The sequence below is a fragment of the Spermophilus citellus genome (assembly GCF_964194105.1).
Source record: "Spermophilus citellus genome assembly, chromosome: 8".
Lineage (NCBI taxonomy): Eukaryota > Metazoa > Chordata > Mammalia > Rodentia > Sciuridae > Spermophilus > Spermophilus citellus.
Genome location: NC_138189.1, coordinates 45,634,377 through 45,655,819, shown reverse-complemented (window position 1 = coordinate 45,655,819; position 21,443 = coordinate 45,634,377).

The following is a 21,443-nucleotide window of genomic DNA, read 5'->3' as shown; positions in this document are numbered from 1 at the left end:
TCACAGAATTAACTGAAGGTTGTTTCAGATCTATTGTGTGTGTGTAGACAATGTTAAAAACTTTGGCCTTTGTCCTGAATGATGTAGGAAACCATGAGACATTTTTGGAAGAAAACAGTTTTTCTTATGTACTAAAAGCCCTCTGACTGCCATCAGAATGGACTATTGGTGTGAATGTACAGGCAGTGAAAGCATTTAGGGACCTTTGTGATCAATAATCTGGCAGAGGGATGTTTTTGGCTTGTGTGAGGTATCATCCTTCCAAACTGTGTTGTCTTCTTCATTAAAATTGCAGATTTTACTTGAACACTAATGTTCTATACCATCGCATTGCATTTTACATCCTATATTTTCTTTCTTCCCTACTTCATACTTATATACTAAGATATTTTTTCTCAAGTATGTAATGTTGAGATAATCATATTTCTATATTAAACTATAGTTAACCTATGATATTTATAAAAATAATGTTTCTAAATGAACATAAATAATATAGAAAACTGGAGGAATAAATATTGATAAACAGCATGAGAAAATAGAAGAAATAAATATTGATATAAATTTTAAAAATGAAGATCAATTTGAATTTTACCATTTGGGTATAAGCACTCTTGTGTTCTAAACATGTAAATATTTGTATTTGCTAATATATGATCCCTATATTAGAATGATGTGTTCTGATTTTGTTCACACATATGGAAAAGAGTTATATGCTTGAATATATCTGATTGCATTATTTTACTTTAAAACAAGATTTATTCCCAGTACTTAATTATAGTCACTTATAATTCTTATAATTTTGTACTAATTATTTTATTCACCAGATATTTATTGAGTGCCTATTATACGAAGGGCCTATTTTTTTACACTTGGGTACATCAGATAACAAAACTAGAGAAAAGACATTTCTGTACACACACAGCTTATATTTTCATGGCAAAATGGTCATAATAATGATAAATGAAGTCAATAAATTATAATAACAGTATAAGTCAATGATTACCATGAAGAAAAATAGAATTGTATAAAATCAGTCAAAATTAAGTTGAAAAAAAGAGAGGGTGGAGTTGCCCTCACTGAAAAGTGACTGCTGTTTATTTTTTAAATTATGAAGAGCTATGTGCATCTTTCTTCATAAATTTTGTCTAAACCTCTGATATTTTTCTTGGAAATAGTCCTAGAAAGGGACTTAGTAAGTTTGAGAGTTTTTAAGTACCTCCTGGCATATGGTCAAATTGCTGTGCAGAACTCTTTTTAAAACAATTTGTGCACAAACTGGCAAAATCAAATTATTATTTCAATGTTTTACTATTAATATTTAACAAAATTTAAAAATAGAAAGTTCCAATTTGTTTGAATCATTACTGATCATTTTATTTCTATTTTTTTGAATTGCTTTGGTGATCTCCATTTGAAGATACTAAAATATGAATTTTTAATTTATTATTTGACAAAATAATTACTAATACTCCTTGCTCATTTTTAAGTTATATTTTGTTTCTATTTTTGATGTTAATGTTTATTAATATTTTATTAAAGTTATTAATTTTAGATACAACATGCATGATAAAGTACTTATTTTCAGGGCTGGGGTCATAGCTCAGTGGTAGAGCACTTGCCTCACATGCCTGAAGTGCTGGGTTAGATCCTCAGCACCACATAAAAATAAATAAATAAATGTGTCCATCTACAACTAAAATAATATTTTAAAAATTACATGTTTTCTCTGAATTTTGCTTATGTGATTCTGCAACCTGTACACTCAGAAAAATGAGAAATTATACCCCATCTGATTCAAATGTATGATATGTCAAGATCATTGTACTGCCATGTGTATCTAATTAAAACAAATAAAAATATATATAAAAAATGTTCAGACCATACACACACACACAAAATAAAAATTTTTGGATAGCTGATCTCCCTTTTGCATATATGTTTTCAAATCTTTAATGGATTCTTTTATAATATAATCCATTATTTGTCTATAAATTTTTCCACATACTAACACCAAATATTCACATATTTCCTCGTATGTAATTTATTATTTATCTTCTTCCTTTTTCTTACTTTTCAGTATTATTTAAATTTTTGTATACTTAATATTTAAGTTGTTCTTAATATATTATAATGAGAAACTGACCCAGTACCATTTTCCCCAGAAGTATGTGTATGTGTGTGTGTGTGTGTTTGTGTATGTCTGTGTATATACATATGTGTATATACATATATATATATAAATATATATGTACATACAAATATATACATATATAACATTTATAAATATATATGTGTATGTATATAAATCAGCATATCAAAGAGATATGAGCAGTCCTATGGTAATTATAGCATTATTCACAATAGTAAAGATATGGATTCACCTTCCCTAGTTACCATCAACAGATGATTGGGTGAATAAATTGATATACATATACACAATTAAATAATTTTAGGCTTTAAAACATGGAAATTCTATCATTTGTGAGCTTGTAAATGAAACTTAAGGACATTATATTAAATAAGGTAAGCTGGGGATAAAAAAAGTGAAATAGAGCATTTTTTCACACATGAAATCTACATCTGAAATCTCAGAGAATGAAACTTGCAAACTCAGATTGTTTTTAACTATAGGCTGGAAAAAATTGTAGGCAAATGAAGAGACATTGGTCAGGTAGTACAGTTTTTCAGTCAGACAGAGGAAATAAATGGTAATTATTTGAGATGATTAATATATTAATTAACTTGATTCATTCATTACACATTTTGTACTTATACAATAGCGTCACTAACCATCAATACATATGATACAGATAATTATTAGTAGTCAATATTCAACAAAGCAAAAAATATTTAAAATACCTAGCACAGTGATACATCATTGAAATGTAATAAAGCGAGCTACTAGTTTTTAAGAAAGAAAAGTGTAATTCGTTTTTAATTAAGATTTATGTAAATATGTTTAATTTCTGAATAAGTGAAAACTTAACACTAAGTTCCTCATCCTTTAATATAGTTATACTTTTTTACTCACAAGAGCCTTTTATATTTTTCATGTCTTTCTCTTTCTCTTTCTCTAATTTTCACTGTGTGAAGACACAAAAAGTAGTTATTCTCCAAACCATGAAAAGGGGCCTAACCAGACTTTGGATCTTCTAGCACTGTGGTCTTGGGATTTTCTGAATTTAGAATTGTAAAAAATAAGTAAATGATTATTTGAGCTTTTCATTATATGCTGTTTTATTATAGCAACCTGGACAAGGACAAGGTCTGAAAAAGTATTTTAAGGAAGAAATAATGGAGGGCTGGGAAACAGAGCTTTTTTTCAGTCATCCCTGGGCCAAATTCTCATAAATCTAAAAATATTCAAATAATTTAGAGAAAGGTGCTTTTGTCCTGCTTCTCATTGAGGTTATTCTAGGAAGTCCCTGAAGTTGCTTTAGAAATTACCTAGTGCTGTCCAATTTTTATTTGATTTGAGGGCATAGGAGAAATATTTATTCACTTATTCTTTTTAATCAGTACATTAACAATCAAAAGTTCATACCCGCCCCCAGCCCTTAAAATATTAGAAACCTCAAAGTTACCCCTTAACATAAAAGACTTTTACTTCCTAAAAATACTATACATAGTTTCATAAATGTAAACAATTAAATAATTTATGTGGGGTAACTTTTCTTATCTTTAGTGAGTGGTACATATGTAAGTTAGTAGAGTAAAATAAATTTCAGCATCATAGACTGGTCAAAAATACCAGTAATATTTTTCCATGAACTCTAATATTCAGTCATTAAAGTCACAGATTTTTAAACTTCCAAAGCACAGTAATATATGTTTACAAAAATATTTTCAAACTAAAGTGTAATCCGATTTTAATTTTGAAATTAATATTGAATTTCAAAGTGGATTAATTTTTAAAATTAATGAATTTACTTTAAAAAATTAATTTAAATAATTTGAATTCTGCATGTTTTTTACATAATAGAAAATAAAATGTTATCTTTTCACCTTGATAATAGAATGTTATATTTCTGTAAAAAATATATAATCAGCCTAGTTCTGTAAATTGTATTGATGTCATTCTTCAAAAGTTAAAATAAATTTGTACAATTTATAATGTTTGTTTTGATTTTCTATTTTCAAGTAGTGATTTTTATTTTTTTTGTACCAGGAATTGAACTCAGGGTCACTCAACCACTGAGCCACATCCCCAGCCCTGTTTTGTATTTTGCTTAATGACAGGGTCTCAATGATTTGCTTAGTGATTCACTTTTGCTGAGGCTGGCTTTGAATTCCTGATCCTCCTGCTTCACCCTCCAGATCCAAAGAGATTACAGGTGTGCACCAACTAGCCCAGCCTCAAGTAGTGAAATTTAATATACTTTTAGCACTGAACTCAAATTCTCTGTGCGAACTAGTAGAGTTGGTCTTCTATACAGTTAATAACAATCTCAAGACCCACTAGCAGGGGCAGACTATCTTTATGAATGCTACTTACACTTTATATCTTTTACCTGCTTTGCAATATACATTTTAATTTATTCAATTCTGATTTGAACACAATCCAGTAGTTTTCCACTGAAGTATTTGAAAGCCTCTAGAGCAATTCTGGTAATAATTTTCAGAGTTTTCAAATGTGTTTAGTTCAAGCCTAACAGGATATTCCTGGTCTTTCTTTTTAGATGTACTACTTCATAAAAAATTCTCTTGTCGAAGTTTATTTTTTATGTACTTCAATTTCCTGTTCAATTATTATTATTCATATTATCTTTTTCACATATCACTTTTTTGATGTAGTAATTGACAATATTATTTACATTTATAAATATAATATATTTTAATGTATTATTATAAATATTCATTAATGTTCAATGTACAGTAACTATATTTTAACTCCCAAATAGTACAGTAATTCTGTTCTGATATTCAAGTTATATCTTTTAATTTTTTACCCATAAAATTCTATTGATACATATGACCCATTATTTTTACCTAGCTATTAAAATGTCAGGAGACATTTTACACACATTTTAATACTTCTAAAAATAGAAATAGAACCCATCTTACAAATTAATACACACAAAAATGATTCGTTGTTATCTGAAAATGTTATTAAAAAAGACATGTCTTATACTTAATGTTGTTTTAAGATTAATGTGGTCCTAAGATAGCCAATATCTTCAACAGAGCCATATTTAAAAATCATTAGCATCCTTCACCACACATTAAACAGATGTTCCCATTTAGCTGTAGGTGGCCAAATAACCACATTACCCTGTTGTGAATACAGAGAAAACACAAGATATTACATTGATTTAGCGTGGTGGCTGCAAAGTCAAAACTGAATCAAACTCAAGCTTTAGAACTTACTATAAGATCCAACATGAGATATTTTGACTTGATTTCTTTACCTGCAAATTGTGGATGGCACAGCTATATCACAGGGTCCTTGTGAGGATGATATGACACAATTCGAGTAAAGTTCTAAGAATTGTATTATTTTATACATGCTTTTCAAAATAAGCTTTCAGATTAGATACTTCCGAAATCTAATTTTTAAACTAAATCACATACATGAAATAAATTTTCAAATTTACTGCATGTAAAATAAAATTTCAAAAAAAAAACACTGCTTCATTTAATGCAACCAAAATTTTTATAAATGCTATTTGCTATTATTGTTATCACCAGAGAAAAGAAAGATACTAGAAAGGAAACTGGAGAAGGCAATAATTTTAATTCTAGGAGATTTGTGAATTAAAATTAAAAAGTAAACTGGAAATTTTAAAATCAAATGAAATTTTAAAATCTAAGAAATTTAATTTCAGGGAACTCAGTATAAACATTTTAAAAGTTACCCTCTGTTAAACACTTGATGTGGTTGTTTCTGATTACTTCCATTATGATTTTGCAGTTTCCAATAGCATTCTTCCAAGGCATAAAATTCCTTGAGAGCTTTGCAAGTGTACTCAGTTCAAATGTCAATACTGATTTTCTAGCCATTAAGGCTTTGTCAAATATGTTCTGCTTCGCTTGGCTAACCCTTAAGAACAGCTTCATTTAGATTAGAGTGAGCATAATAAGTGAAGTTAAAAAAAAAAGTAGAAAAATAAGTCACTGAATAGATCAACAAAATATGTAAAAACTGTGGCGGAGCATCAAAATATGCCCCACCCTCCGCTTATTCTTGATGCTGAAGTAGCAAATGTTATACTAGCAATTATCAATGTATGTGTTAAATGCATCTGTCTGTAGTCATTCTGCAGATAATGATAATTTGGTCAACAATAGACTTCATGTAGGAGCATGGTCCCATAAGCTATAATGGAATGAAAGAAATCTTATCCCTAGTGAGATCATATCCATTGGAATGCAACAAGTTACTTATATGTTTGCGGGTATGGACCAACCTACTCTAATCATTATACCTTTAGGTAAATCTACTTTGTATAAAATATTTGATTGTGTGTAACATAATAATGATAATACATGACTATGTTATGGGTGTATATATATATATATATATATATATATATATATATATATATATACACTATAGTGTTATTTTAGTTTTACTCTTACCTATAAAGAAAAGTTTATAGCAAAACAATTTGGGGTGTTAGGATGGCAGCACCTCATTCATTTCATGTTTACATTCTCTTAACTTCCTGCATCCAGAGGCTGTGTGGAATGAATGACTGAAACATCTAGATTTTTTAAGTATACTGTATGATATCCACACAAAGACAAAATTCACTAATGATGCATTTTGAAAATATCTTCCCAATATTAAGCAATGTATATAAATATGTAAATATGAACACAAATTTGTTTTAAATTGTTGTGAATTAAATACCAACATTTCAGATTAAAAATATTTGCCCCCAACCCCCACTGTTTCCTACTCCTTTTACAAATATGCACTACTCTCCATAGTTGCTTGAAGGCAAAAGAGTCACTCTGATGAATAAGTATTCCTCAAATTTCCTAATAAACTTAATAATTATTAACTAATTAATAATAATAACTACATAAAATTATGGATGATGAATAATTTGCTATATTTTTTATATTCTTTTCTACCAATATAAAGTTATATGAGACAGACCTTACACTGATGAAGAATTTTGAAGGAATATGTTATTATTTTTATCTCCAGTGAAAAGGAAGACACTAGAGAGGAAACTAGAGAAGACAATAATTTTAATTCTAGGATATTTATGAATTAAAATTAAAATGTAAATTGGAAATTTTAAAATATAATGAAATCCATTGTGTTGAGCTAAACATGTCAGACCTCATTAAATTGTTAAATTCTTTATAATGGCAAGCATAGAAAAACCATTTAGTCACCAAAAGTAGATTTATAAGCAAATATTGGGTTCTTCATACTATGAGCCAGATATTATCTTTTAGTCTCTAGGCTAATAAAATCTGTAGCAGGCCATGGTGGGGCATGCCTGTCACCCATGAGGCTCAGAGGCGGAAGCAGAAGGATTGCAAGTTTAAAGACAGCCTCCCTCAGCAACTTAAAGAGGCCCCAAGCAACTGAATGAAACCCTGTCTCAAAATTTTTTAAAAAATGAAAAAAAGTGTTGGTAATGTGTCTCAGTGGTTAAGCACCCCTGGTACAAAAAAAAAAAAAAAAAAAAAACGTGGTCGTTAATGAGGGAGCAAATCTTATGCACATTAGATCTTTCAAAAATACATGAATGTATGTGTATGTGTATGTGTGTGTGTGTGTGTGTGTATTCAAGACTTAAAGTGCAGTCCCGGTTATCTATTACATATTAAGAGAGTAATAACTACAAATATTTTCTTTCTTTCTATTCAGGATACTAATATTACCTACTAATATTTAGTACAATAAAGATTCATCTAAATAAACCAAATAAGTTTTAAAAATGAAATGGAGTGTTTTTACAAGCTTTTTAAAAATACTAATAGTTGAATTGATGATTCAGTTTTATTTCTAGAATAAAATTTTATTTCTAGACTATATAAAAAGGCTTTGATTATCTATGGGATTATTATCTAACATTGTCGATAAACTAAAACAATATTCTTCAGCATACTTCTTTGTTTATTTGAGAATGGAGAAATAGACAGTGTATGATTTCAGTGAAGAGCAAAGTACACTAGATGTCAAAAGACTATAGATTTATCTACCCTAGTGCTATTGTTTTCCATAGAAATGTCACTATGTTTCTGGAATTCATTTTAATGCTTTTAAAAATAAGCTTTCAGATTTGATAATCCCAAAAACTACTTTTAAATCTAAATCAGATACATTAAAAGAATTTTCGAATTTACTGCATGTAAAATAATGTTTTTTAATATATATGTATATATGCATATATACACTATTTATTTATTTATTTACTTACTTTAGGTGTAGATGGACACAACACAATGCCTTTATTTTCATGTGGTGCTGAGGCTCGAACCCGGGTCCTGCCCATGCTAGGGGAGAGCTCTACTGCTGAGCCACAATCCCAGCCACGTAAAATAATATTTTAAGAAAAATATATTGCTTCATTTAATGGAACAAAAGGTTATAATTGCTGTTTGTAGGTATTGTACATATGTGTGTGGGGGTACATTTTTATATATACTGTGTTTCTTTTCTTGAATTTATTTCCAGACATTTCACATTTCTAAGACATACATAAACACAGAACCTACAAAAATAAATTCATTTATGAATTTCATTTGCATGAATTAAGAGAAATTTTGTCAAGCTAATTTTCTCAATTGTGTCTTAATGCCAAATTATATTCTTATTAAAATTCCAGAAGAATTATTTTGTTGTTTTTGAGAAATCAATAAACCCATTCTTAAAAATTCATGATACACACATGACAAAAATAGCCAAGAAAATCATAAAACTGGCACAAATTTGAAGAATTTATTTCCCAGATTTTTAAAAATTAAGAGTATGGTATACTGTTGGATATTTGTGTGTGTGTGTGTGTGTGTGTGTGTGTATGTGTGTGTGTGTGTGTATAGAGACAGAGAGAGGAAGAGGTAGAGGGCCAGGGAGAGGGAGAGGGAGAGGGAGAGGAAAATGGAGGGAGAGGAAGAGGAGAGAGAGAGGGAGAGGGAGCCTTAAAGGAGATGAAATTTAAGACATAGACTTGGAGAAGATGTCCTTAAATATAAATATTTAAAGTGGATAGGGATATAGACCATATGAAGAAATATACATACCATTAAGAGGGAATGAAAAACAAACCAGAGGAAAATGTTCAATGAGATGAACAGATGTCTCTCTCTGTCTTTCATACACACACACACACACACACACACACACACACACACACAAATATCCAACAGTGAATACATATAGGGTAAAGCCTCACCATTAGTTATTGGGAATGCAAACTAAAATTATACTAAAAAATTATATATATAATATATATTAAATTACATTGCTCCACAAGCAATGGTATAACACAAACTTAGATATGAGTTGGAAACTTTTGTGAATACTCTGCTATTCCATAACTTGTGAAAAATGGTAGGCTCAAGATTTCCTGCTGGAGGAGTTAGATCTTTTTAATTCCTAGATTTACTTATATCTACATTGAATTACCTTTAGAGAGCAAATCACAGTGTTTTCTAACACAGTAAAATAGATTTTTATGGTTTTCTCTTTATAAAATATCAAAGTATTACATAGTCAGACTTATACAATAGCTTTATATATTAATATCTATGCACTCATTTAACCTGTGAAGTCCTAGGAAATAGGAAGTGGGTGGTAGTTAGAACAATTTTCATAACTATACAGTTACTATTCTGTGTCATAAAGCTATGGAGCAAACAAGAACACCAGATTCACCAAATTCCAAAACTCAAACCTCCTTAAAATTTTCATTCTCTATCATGCTTCCAAAACATCCATGCAAATACTTGCTGCTTTTTCATAAGTTAAATACCTTCCCAATATTCATCAAACAAGCAGCATGAACTAGAATGCATAAATTAGTTTGTGATTTATGTTAACCATAAGATACAAAATGTTTTCTAAATTAGAACACCATTTGTTAATGTAAACATATTAAATTGTGAAAAGCCTACATTTTATTCAGCATAATGGAAGGGACATTTTGCTATATTTTGCATGTAATTCATAACAACTGGAAGCATACATATTTCCAGATTTCCAGAGGAAGAGATAGCATTTAAAGGGATAATAAATGCCAATACAAACACACACACACACACACACACACACACACACACACACCACGAGAAAATAGATGCATATATGTCATGACTAAACATGTTTATATATGTTAATATACCTAAAAAGAGTATAACTATTGTATAAAATTACAAATGCATGTTTAGCTGAAAGAGTTATCTAATTCTTTTACTTGTCATGAATGATTAACATGGGTGTTATCATCTATGACAAACATAATAATAACTAACATTTTATCATATTAAAATTTCCTGAGCAAAGAATGAAGGAAGCTAACACTTTTGAGTTTTGTATTTACTGGGAACTAAAATACAGTTCACATAATTAAATTATATGAATTGATATAGTAGAGTTATTTAATTGATATAGTAGTCTTACATAGAGAAACTAATATTCAGATGAGAAAAACTACAATTTGAATACCACACAATTAAAGAAATGGTATACTGTAAGTGGTAAAACATTTTTGCTCTAATTAGAATTTTTTTAGATCCCACAACATCATATTAACTTGAACACCCTAAGCTAAAAATAATTCATTTAAAAATGTTGACATGAAGTTTCACAGTGTGTTAACCTAAGAGTAGACATAAAGCTGCATGCACCAGAAAGGAGAGTTCAGAAATAGACTCCTATATGTGGTCAGTTGTTCTAGACAAAATGTCAGGAGAGAAGAAACAGGTTGTCCTATAGTAAGCAGGGCTGAGAAATTGGATAACTATAAACAATAAAAGACACTCAAAGATAATATCATAATTGATCACAGATGTAAGATCTAAAATTATAAAATTTCTGAAAGAAAATGAGGGGAAAAATCTTTGAGGTTTTGGATTAGGAAACAATGTCATTTAACATATATGGAAATTATGAAGTACAAAATAAAAGCGGTAATTTGAACTTCACCAAAATGAAATTTTTCTTGGCCTGATGATAAGGCAGCACAGAAATACACTATGCTCAGCTCACCAAATATATATCCCAAAGGCACATCCCTAATAACCTACCTTCTCCAGCCACACCTTACTCACCTTCAGTCACCACCCAGTTAATCTCATCAGGGGGATTAATTCACTGATTGGGTCAAGGCCCTCATAACCCAATCATTTGTCCTCCAAACCTTCTTGAATTGTCTCACACATGAGCGTTAGGGGGACCTCAAATTCAAACCAGAATACCTTCCATGTACAAAAAGAAAATAGGCATAGATACTTAACATCAAATTTTATTAAGAACACACAAACTAAAACATTGTGAACTATTATTTCATACATAGACCTAAAAAAAAGTAAAAGCATAACATTAGCAGGTGTTATCCAGGATTTGGAGCTATTGGAACTCATGTATTTTTTTTCACTTCCTTGATGAGAATTCTGGAAAACAGTATAGCTGTCTTACAGAGTGAAACATATTTCAGTATAACAACCTCAGAAATTCTTTAAAACAAAAAAAAAAGTTCAAGGTAACACAAAGATCTGCACTTTATTATTCACATGATCTTTATTTCTAAAAGCAAAAACCTAGATTCAATCAAATATTTGACAACTTGTGAACAGATGATTGCTTTCAATAAACTATTACTCATCAATAAGAATGAAAAACAATAAACTACCAATACGGACATCTACTAGACTTAATTTCAGAAGTCCAGTACATGAGAACATATATTGTATGAGACTATGGAAAAATTTTTAAGATAGTAGAATACTGAAAGAATATAGTTCTGTGGTTTTCCTGAGCTGCTTAACATGTAGAGAGGATTGACTGTGAATGGCTATGAGGAAATTTCATGACCTAAATATATATCATGAATGTCAGGGTGTTTATATAACATCACACACTGTCAAAACTCACTGAGTTTGGGGCTGGGGATGTGGCTCAAGCGGTAGCGCGCTCGCCTGGCATGAGTGCGGCCCGGGTTCGACCCTCAGCACCACATACCAACAAAGATGTTGTGTCCGCCGAGAACTAAAAAATAAATATTAAAAATTCTCTCTCTCTCTCTCACTCTCTCTCCTCACTCACTCTCTCTTTAAAAAAAAACTCACTGAGTTTTATTCTTGAAACTGGTACATTTTACAGAATGTAAAAATTTCACTATAATGCTGTTTAAAACAAGAGTGAGAGCAACTATAGCTCAAAACTGAAAATAGGGTCAGTCATAGAGACTAGATAAATTCAACTTCATATAGAGATTTGAATTTTCCAGAATGTCCAATTTCTGAAAACAAGAGGAGGGGAAAATAAATAATATAATTTTTCTCTGAATTTTAGAATAAAATATTAATTAACTTTAGATAGAGCGTGTGTACACAGAAAATGTCAAACAAAAACTACTACATTAAGTGAATAATGAAGACAGATTTCTTTTCCAGTTGATGTCTGAGTTGATGGTTCACAAAATGACAAGTAGAAGGCAATTTCTACTGTAGAAACTGTTGCTATGAAGCCAGTTTCAGCACACACTCTCAAAAAAAATTGGAAGTTTTAGAGAATTTTATCTTAATTTGTGCTTCCCCTATAATGTTTAGAACAGGTCTCCTACTCCATTCTAATGAGTAAGGACTTTACACTTCTGATCACCCTTATGGAAGGAAGATATTTGTCTCTTGTAACAATGTAACTAGAACATAGTTACATATGAAGCAGAGCACCTTCATAAATATGTTGCTGTAACATAAGGAAAGTGCCAAGATGTCCAATAAAAAAGAAGAAAGATGTCATAAAAAACAGAGTTAGTATATGAAGAAGGAAAAGAAGAAGAGAGAAGTAGGACAGTAGAGGAAAATGTAGGGAGAGAAAGAGAGAAGGATAATGGAAAGATCTAGAGAATCAAAACAAGAGTGGACTGAACAAATACTTGATTTGGAACTGTATCCTTGTGCAAATGCTGAAACTCACAACTAGAACTTCATATTAGTACAAATCTCCTGGAATTAGGCATCCATATGAAACCAGGACCCTATGCAAATCACAATCTTAGGGACAGCAATAAAGTTGAGAAAGAAGCAATAGTTCCTCATTCTTACTGAGCTTATTCATTAGATCTGTTGTGGTATAGATATGAGGTCTCTTCCAAAAAGCTCATGTATAATATGATGCAAGAAAGTTTGTAGGTAGATAGATGAGATTATGAGAGCTTTTGTCTAATTAGTGGGTTAATCCAATGATTTGGATTAACTGGATAGTAAATGGACGTAGGTAGGATGTGGTCAGTGGGTCACATCTTTGGGGTTTATATTTTGTCCTTGATAAACAAAGTTCTTCCTCTGCCTCCTTGTTCTCATGTCCTGTGCTGCTTCCCTGTGCCATGTCCATCTGCCATGAAGATCTGCCTCACCTAAGGTCTAGAGTTGCCTGAACTTGGAATGAACATCTGAAATCATGAGCCCAAATACACTTTTCATTTTCTAAAATTTTCTTGTGTTTTTTTGTTCACATAGATACTAAGGTGACTAAAACAAGAGCTATGCAGAAATTGAGTAGTCTTGGTTAATGACAGCTGATTTTCACTAACAAAGAGTGACTCCAATTACAGCTGCTGTTCCAAGTTTTCTTATGTAGCATCTCAACATAGTTCTCCCACATGTTATGAAACTAATGAGCTGCCAGTGCTGTTGCTCTGTGTTGTTTAGCACAGACCACCAAAAGCAATTTAGGTGAACAGCAGAATCATGTCAGGTTTTTTTTCAGGGTTGTACTAAATTTTCCTCCAGACCAGAATGATCCTGTTGCTTTTTTTTAAAAAACTATATCACAGAATATCTTGGCTACATCAGTAGTAGCATGTCTAATGAGCCTAGAGAGCTGGAAAAAACAAAATATCTTCATTTATCCTATGCATGACCAAAAATGAAATATGACTCATCAAAGTTTATCTTAGTAGGATCTAGTAGTCTAAGTCATGTTATAATATCTTCTAGGATAGAAAATTTATTAATGGTTTCAAAATTCAGTAAGTTTAGTAAAATCATTGCATTTTTGCTCTGGCAAAGCTTCTGTTAAAAAAAATTGATAAATCAGAGACTGGGAGAAAATATATGCAAAATAGACATACATGATGAAGAATTTGTGTCCAAAATATTCAAGTAGATCTTAAATCTCAATAATAATAAAACAAATAACTTAAATAAATGGACAAAGGATCTCAATTGATACGTCACCAAAGAATATATGCAGATGGGAAATAAACATATGAAAATAAGGTCAACATCATGTGTTATTAAGAAATCACAAATTAAAACAAGGAAACACCATTATACTTCTATTAGAGAGATAAAATGTAACACTGACAATGTCATATGATGTCACAAATGTGAAACAACAAGAATTATCATTCTTTACTGCCACAGGAATGTACTCACTATCAAAGCTGATTGACAGCATCTTAACAAAGCTAAATATAGTTCTTAGAATATGATTCGAGAATCATGATCCCTAGTGTTACCTCAAACGAGTTAAAAATTGTTTCCATATCAAAATCTTCTCATGAAAGTTTATACAAATATTACTCATAATTGCCAAAAATATGAAACAACCAGTATGTATTTATGTGAATGGATAAACTAATTATGATACATCCATAAAATAGGTTATTATTTAGTGATAAAAAGATGTCAAATGCCAAGTCAGGAAAAGACATGGGTAAATCTTGATTACCATAAGGCAAAGTGAAAAAAGATAGTCTTAAAATAATACATAATAGTATGATTACAATTATATGAATTATGGAAATGGTCAACTATAATGACAATAAAAATATTTTTTTGTTAGATATTGAGGGTAAGTATTGGTAAATAGGTAGAACACAAGGCTTTCTTAGGGCAGTGAAAACACATAGAACTGTACAACACAAAGGTTGAACACTAATATAAACCATAAATATTAGGAATAACATATCAATATCTGGTCATCAATTTAATAAAATCTACTCTGAATGCCACTACTAGGAGAAACTATGTAGAGGGAGAGAGGGTATATTAGAAACTTTTTACCTAAAACTGCACTGAAAATAAAGTTCTAAAAACAGAAAAAAAAAAATGACAATGGAAAGAGGATGGTAGAAATTTAACCCAAACAGTATCAAAATAAAATGGAATTGGATATTACAAATCTAATCAGTTTCCCTGACATTGTGATTGTGTCTTTTCCAAGTATATAATCACAACCATGTTGTCTTGGTGATGGGAGGATTTCCTTAGAGGAAGCACACAGTGGTCCTCCTCATAAGCATGCATATTCCCCCAGTTAGGAGATGAATGAGCTTTCTGGCAGGAAACCATTATGTTAAACTAATAAGTGAGAAAAGAAATTTTTATTTTCTTCTTTGTTCCCATATCTTGGGCCCAGATTCTAAGAAGAACATGTCATAGTGTGGACTTTTATGTTCTCAAAGGAAGAGTGTACCCATAGATGAAAGCCAAAGAATTATGGAATGAGACCAAAACAATCTAGACAATAGGTCATGTTGTATAATTTAGAAGATTTACTTTTACATTTTTTTGTTACATTTTTTTTTCTCATTGTCTTTACTAGCATAAAGTGTTACGGGATGGAGGTTGGGAAATTTCAGAGACAGGAGTAACATTTTGAAAGAATGCATACTATCTGTCCCATCTTTCAGATTCTTCTCTAGAATTAACTCTATGAAACTGCATTCCTTTCTTTTTTTATTAGTTGTTCAAAACATTACATAGCTCTTGACATATCATATTTCATACATTTGATTCAAGTGGGTTATGAACTTCCATTTTTACCCCATATACAGATTGCATTCCTTTCTTTCTAATGAGATATCCCAAGCATTACTAATCCATTTTGGTTCTGGGACTCAGAACCAAAACTTATAAGTTTATAAACTGCCAAGAAAAAGAAACTTAAGATACCCTGTTCCCACGACTCCCCTCCCCTTCCATGGTGTCTAAATACAAAATTCTATTATTACCAAGCAACCTGCACTCAAAGTCAATTTTATCTTACTGCACTCAAGGCCATTTCCAGCTTGTTCTTGTTCTTTGTTAAAAAAAAAAATATATATATATATATACCAAAACCCTCTTCAAACAACTCTGTCTGCTGTGCCACTCTATTGGGCTGCCTGGCAGGCTTTCCAGGCTAATAAACTTTGCTTTTCTGAGCATGAGACTCTGTCTCCAGATATGTCTTTGAGTGTTCTGTCCTAACACTTTCTCTTTTTGGTTTTTCATTTTGTTATTGATTTTAAAAGAGGTTGATATTTCCCTGAGCAACAAATCTTCTTTAATATAAGTTAGAAGCAAATCTCTAATGAATAAAATTCTCAAAAGTTTTTATCACCCATTGGAATTTACATAAAGCCTACAACCACCAGAGATGGGGTTGCTTTAGTAACACATCTATACAGAATGAGTTTATTTGTTTTGAATTTATAATCAAGTTTTCTTCTGCACACCCCATATTCCTCATGACTTTTTTCTTACTGTCATGGGGAAATATTAACAAATTCATTAAGAGAATTTTTTTCCTTTATTTTTAGTTTGAAGAATGAGATTTTATAAATTTCTAGGCTTTACACTTCTTACTCAAAATGGCTGATTTCAATATATTTTCAGATGATATGAAATTAGTTTTGTATGAGTCAATGTAGATGTGATTTCTTGAAGGGACTAATCACCAAATTCTCTACACATTCCATCTGTAGTACCAAATATCCTAGTGAGTATTGAAAATAGATATCAATCAATGGTCTGAAACTTTTCAAGTACCAAATATTTGATGTTATACTCTAAAACAATGTCATATTTTAAGACAATGAATGAATAATTTGTATATGCCTAAAAATTAATAATTTATAATACATTGAGATGCCTGTTGAGGGCCACAACCAAGTCAAGATGGCACCTAGCAGCTTGCCAGGAGGAGTGGTTTGTGAAGTAACGTCAGCAAGCTATTAAGATGATGAGGTTTCCTTAATGACTGACTGCTGTATCTAGATGATGATAATTAAGTTAAGCTGTGTGTAATTAGTTAAGTATATATACCTCTGCTGTCCTGTAATACAGTGGCTCCTGTTGTTTCAATCTTCACAATTTGCTTGTCACCCCCCGGTTATTTTTCCCAGCCAGACTGTGGCAGATACCCTGTTAATATGTAGATTCCAAAGTGATGAATTAGAGCTTCGTATTCATTTAATATGTTCCTATGAGAAATTGTGGAAAACTGATTAAACAATTTTAATTAGTGGGCTCAGTTGTTGGAGATGCTTCTTTTACAGTTTTGAATCTTCAAAAAATAAAATAATTTTCTCCTTTCAAAGCATAAAGGGGAAAGTGTTCCCAATAAGTTTAATTTTCTTAAGGGCAATTTAATATACAATTAATTGTTAATTTCCTTTTTGCCTTTGAACATGTACTAAATTTTTGAGTGTGTTTATGTTTTGATTGTTAATTTGTTAAGCAGAACAAAGAAGCAAGACTGTGACCATATTCTCAGCTCTTCCAAATTAGGTTCTGATGGTGTTTTAAGTGAATGAATACTTGGTCTACCCGTTACATACCCACACAAAATAAAATGTGATCACATTTAAAACATTTATTTGATGATCTGTGATTCTGTCCATAGCACATACACTCTCTTTTCCTTGAATGAAATCATCCCAAATGACTTTGAAAGTGAACAATTCTATCTTAAATAACCCTGAATTTTAATGTCATTTCATGTACTAATGAAGCCATTATTGAGCACTTACTTGGTGTGAAGTGTAGTAAGAGGAAGGGAATGTCAAGTAGAATGATGTATAGACCCTGCTCTTGAGGAAAACAGTGACTCCTAAGAGAGACACACATTAAGTATTTACACTAGTCTCCTATTAGTGTTGCTATGACTTGAATGTCCCCCATAGTTAAAGGGTTGGGAATTTAATCTCTAATACAAAGCAAGTTTTGCTTCCACTTATTCTCCCATGCTCACTCCTGTGTGATTCCTTCCACCATGTTAAGAAACAAGAAGGTCAAGGTCCTCACCAGGTATGGCTGCTCAATTGTGGACTACTTAAACTTCAGAATTGTGAACCACACTTAATTTTACTGTTTACATATTACCCATTCTGGGGAATTCTGTTATAGCAATATAAAACAGACTAAGACAAATATATTTATATCATAATACCATGAATATTCTTAATATTGAAGATAACTTGAAAGACCTTTTGCCATGAAGTCAGTGACTGTGTTCATATTATAGTGTGAATAGGCAACCACAAGAATAGAAAAACATCCAAAACAAAGAATGTAATCTATTTATAATGCCTGAGTTACATAGACAACTCAATTATTTCATAAATGCAACTTCACATAACTTTCTGGTAAGAAAACAGTGGTATTTTCTGGTTTTGGTCTCAAAAATAGGGACAATGATAACACTTATCTAATATAAGGTTATTAACACATATATACAAGTTACTGGCATGATTAGCACTCATAAATATTAAATTTTCATTATTATTACTAAATAAGAATGATACCACTTAGCTGCAGTCTCAATATTAGCTCTGCCTCAGTTCAGGTATCTTTCTAGACTTTGCAGAGACATTGATAGTACATCTCTCTTTCTGTTAGTTTTGTTGTTTTCTTTAATCCTTTGCTAGTATCAGGAATACTATTCTCATCCTACACCTCAGAGTTTGAATTGTCCATTTATTTTGATACATCTTTCTCTGATTATTCTTTTTCTTATTTCCTTTTCCAAATTAATCCAGATATGTTATGAATTACATCAGATTTTCAGAATGCCATGGTAAGAAATAAAGGTAGCATTTTCTTTCAAGTAGCTTAGAATCTAGTTAAAGATATCAGTGATTCAGGTATGATTTGGTAATATTACAAAGCAATTTGGATAATGTCACAATCTATAGTAGGTGAATATGACTATGATTCCAGGGAACTCTGTCAGAAAGATTTAGATGATATTTGAATTATAGTTTAGAGTGTACAAGATACAGAGGAGAAGAAGAATGAGGAAATCAAGGATTTCAATTCAAGTTATTGTGGCTGGAGCAAGCAAGCCAGGGACACCCAATCATAAGACAGGGCTGAAGAGGTTTAGACTATGCTGGGCCTTGTTGGTAATGCTAAGATCTTAGATTTTTCTTATGATTATTGTTTAAATTTCTGTTCTTAAAATTCAAAGAGTTCTAGATGACCACTGAATGTGTATGTTAATGTGTGTGTGTGTGTGTGTGTGTGTGTGTGTGTGTGTGGTGTGCATGCACATGTGTGTACAAACTCATGTGTGCCCAGAATTGAATGAATAAAAAAAATCAAATTTAAGGTTTAAAAGCTTAATATACAATTCCAATAAATATTACAACTGTATACTTTTTTTTTTACTTGCCAAATCTCTCCACAAAGTACATTCATTCATTGATATTTCTTTTTGGCATCATTTACTTCTGAGTGACATGCAATTCTTGAGTATATATTGATCCCTACCTGGCAGCATCTTCAAAGGTGTATCATTCCTGTCTTTTATTACCCATTCTTTTTTTTTAAGAGAGAGTGAGAGAGGAGAGAGAGTGAGAGAGAGAGAGAGAGAGAGAGAGAGAGAGAGAGAGAGAGAGAATTTTTAATATTTATTTTTTAGTTCTCGGCAGACACAACATCTTTGTTGGTATGTGGTGCTGAGGATCGAACCCGGGCCGCACGCATGCCAGGCAAGAGCGCTACCACTTGAGCCACATCCCCAGCCCCCTTATTACCCATTCTTGGCCTGTATCTCCACTTGTCTTTCCATACTTCTCATTTGGTTTGGGTCCTGACCCAAGTGAACAGGTCTAATGATTCATGCTTGTATGTCTTCTTTTAATCCTGCTACCCACTTAACTTTTTTTTTTTTTTTTTTTGAGAATTTTTAATATTTATTTTTTAGTTCTCGGCGGACACAACATCCATCGTTGGCATGTGGTGCTGAGGATCGAACCCGGGCCGCACGCATGCCAGGCGAGCGCGCTACCACTTGAGCCACATCCCCAGCCCCCCACTTAACTTTTTGATCCATTTTGGCATATTGAAGAGCCAACTAAATTTTATCTCAAATTTAAGTATGTATATTTTACTATAAAGGATTTTTTCAATTCATACTGTAAAATCTGTTTTTCTGTATTTTCAGTGAACTAAATCGAGGACTTACACTAGAATAACTACTGGGAATTAGCCTAAATTCATGGAAACAATTAATTTTTCTGGATCTGATTTTAATCCTAGGGCAACACTTTGACAGCATATGTTTCTGATTTGGCAGAAGAGTGGAAGCATGCTGAAATCACTATCTAGAGATCCACAGTCCTTTAATATAGAAGTGGCCCAGATAGATTTAGTCAGAGATCACAAAAGTATATTTCCAGAGAATGCTACAAGGCATGACATATCCTAAAGGAAACAGCAATGCAACACCAGGAACACAATTCAACAGCCATTATTAGACAAGCTATTATACTGCAGCTAGTGTATTACATACATAATGAGGACAAAAAGATTTTGAGGTTTTATCTGTATTATAAATGCAACTCTGATGTAGTTCTATCTACAAAAACAGTATAAATTGTAAAGGTATAAGAGATACCTAGTAAAGAATGTGAGAGTACAGGGGTTGGAGTTGTGGCTCAGTAGTAGAGCACTTGCCTTGCACATATGAGGCACTGGGTTTGATCCTCAGCACCACAAAAAATTAAATAAATAAAAAATAAATAAATATATTATGTCCATGTATAACTAAGAAAAAAGTGTTAGAAAAGAATATGAGAGTATAAACCTAGAAATTTTACTAGAAGGCTATGAGAATCAAGGGAAATATGTTATCTGCCCAAGTAGGGGAATAAAAGAAGGCATTATAAAGTATGAGTCACTTAATTTGGGATGTATAAAGTAAGCATGATGTCTGTAGGAGTGAGGAACGCCATCTAACTTGAAGTGGACAATAGATGCCAAAGCATATAAATTCAAAATTGCATGGTAAAATATCATTCAGAAAGGATAATTATTATGAGCAGATATATGGTGTTTTAGTCAGCATTTTTCTTCTGCAACTAAAAGATCTGACCAGAAAAACTGTAGAAGAGGAAAAGTTTATTTGGGTGCTGATAGTTTCAAAGATCTGGGTCCATGGATAGCCAGCTCCATTCACTGGGACTCAAGATGAGGGAGAACATTATGGTGGAAGAGTTTCTTGGAGGGAAGTGACTCATATGATGATCAGAAGAAGAGAG